The sequence below is a fragment of the Diospyros lotus genome, chromosome 6 (genome assembly GCF_014633365.1).
Source record: "Diospyros lotus cultivar Yz01 chromosome 6, ASM1463336v1, whole genome shotgun sequence".
NCBI classification, from domain to species: domain Eukaryota; kingdom Viridiplantae; phylum Streptophyta; class Magnoliopsida; order Ericales; family Ebenaceae; genus Diospyros; species Diospyros lotus.
This window is the reverse complement of record NC_068343.1, coordinates 10,608,256-10,610,624: the sequence shown is the minus strand read 5'-3', so window position 1 is coordinate 10,610,624 and position 2,369 is coordinate 10,608,256.

Genomic DNA, 2,369 nt, shown 5'->3' with positions numbered 1-2,369 from the left:
TCAGGTTTAGTGGCCCCAAAAAACCCGAGTCGGGTTTTGTGGGATTTCTTTTATTAAAATGGTTTTTTTTATCTTTTTTTATCGTTTCTTGGCCATTGAATTTTTCCAAGTTATCCAATAGTTCCAAAATTAAATTATTCTTTAAAAATTATACTTGTATTTTTGGGTAAATTTTATAATGCTTACATCAATTTAATCCAATGTTGTTAGTAGTTAGAACACTTAATCATGTATTGGTTGTGTTTTATTATCATTCCATTGTTATTTATAGTGAATTATAAATTCAAATAAATCAAAAAAATGTAAAAAGACATCATTTTTTATTGGTTAACTTTGAAAAATCCCATGGCCCAAACAAAAAAAAAAAAGATGAAAAAATTCATTTTTATTAGAAAAATAGGTTTATTGGCCCAACAAAACCCGCAAAACCCGATTTCTTTTATTAAAATGGTTTTTTTTTATCTTTTTCTTTTCTTTTCTTGGCCATGGAATTTTTCCTAGTTATCCAATAGTCCCAAAAATAAATTATTGTTTAAAAATTATACTTGTATTTTTGGATAAATTTTATAATCAGTACATCAATTTAATACCACGTTGTTAGTAGTTAGAACACTTAATCATGTATTGGTCATGTTTTATTATCATTCCATTATTGTTTATTGTGAATTATAAATTCAATTAAGTCAAAAAATGTAAAAAAACATCATTTTTTATTGGTTAACTTTGAAAAATCTGATGGCCCAAAAAAAGAAAAGATGAAAAAATTCGTTTTTCTTAAAAAATCAAGTTTAGTGGCCCCACAAAACCCGGACCGGGTTTTCTGGCCCCACAAAACTCGATTTCTTTTATTAAAATGGTTTTTTTGATTTTTTTTTTGCCGTGGGATTTTTTCAAGTTATCCAATAGTCCCAAAAATAATTTTTCTTTAAAAACAATACTTGAATTTTTGGGTAAATTTCATAATCATTACATCAATTTAATCCAATGTTGTTAGTTGTAACAGCCCACCTCTTTTGGGCGTGTTATGCCTTAGGAAATTTGGTCTTTTTTTTTTTTTATTTACATTATCTCTGAAATTCCCTAAGACCTTATCTAGTGTTAGACGAGATGTTTACACTAGAAAATACAAAGCGGAAGTTGAACCGAACCTGCTCATGGCAATACATACATGAATAACTGAACATAATATTTATCACAGTTTTTACATAAGCTTCTGAAAATAAAACAATAGTACATAATTCTTAAACTTTTCATATTACATCATAACATGACACATTTCCTCATTTCCTGATGTCTCGCATCACTACATATCTCTAACCTCGGTATCATCACTGCAAGTCCCAACTGGAATGTTGAATGTTCTAGGGGCGAACCCAAGTTAGATGATGAACCATCTATGTAAGGGTACATAATATTATGTCATGTGTGTATGCAATGTCTTATCTCGTAAGTGTCAACTGCACCCTCAGGGTACCTACCATTTTAGCGGCTACCTCTATCGAAGCCGGGGTGTATGGGTGCACCCTTGGTAAGGCAGCGGTGCCAGTTCATACTCCCTACGGCCTCTTATGCGAGTGATCAATGACATCGACGTATATTTATGCATTTCATAATCATGTCATGGATGCAATCTACGTGTGGGGTACATATCATAACATGTCAATATGATATAGGCATTCAAAGGTAAACATTTATAACCGTACTAAGTTTGAAACGGTACACTTACAACTAAGTTGCCTCGAAAGACATGTTGGCCTCGAAAATCGAGCCGAGCGGCTATCTCTCAATCTTCTCACCCTCAAGGACTCCTAAAACATAAACTTATTTTTAGAATATTATTTTACTATTTTTTTCATAATTTCTATAATTTCTCTTTATTTTTAAACCTTATTTCTTCAAAAATTGCATAAAGATTATCTAGACTTTCATAAAGTCTAATTTCTCTTTACTAATATTCTTTAATTAATATTTCTAAAATTCTGGAATTTTCTTGAAATTTTCCAACTTAAATTCCTATTTTTTCTTTATTTCCATAATAAAAAAACCACTTAAATAATTAATAAAATTAGCATTTTCCAAAAACATTTTCACAAAATAAGTCATAAACAACATTCCAGATTTAAATAAAATTTTTGCAAAATTTTATTTCCTTTATTTTTATTTTATTTTCTTTTATTTTTCTTTTCTTTTCTTTTCCTTTCTTTTTTTTTTTATTTTCTTTTCTGGCTGGCGCGTGTGGGCCACGCGCCTTTGTCTCATTTGCGGGCGTGGGCGCCCATGCGCCCGACCCCCTTCTTCTCTGGTCGTCTTCTCCGGCGGCTCTATTGCCGCCGGTGACGTTGCTGCTTCCCGAATCTTCAAAAGAAGCC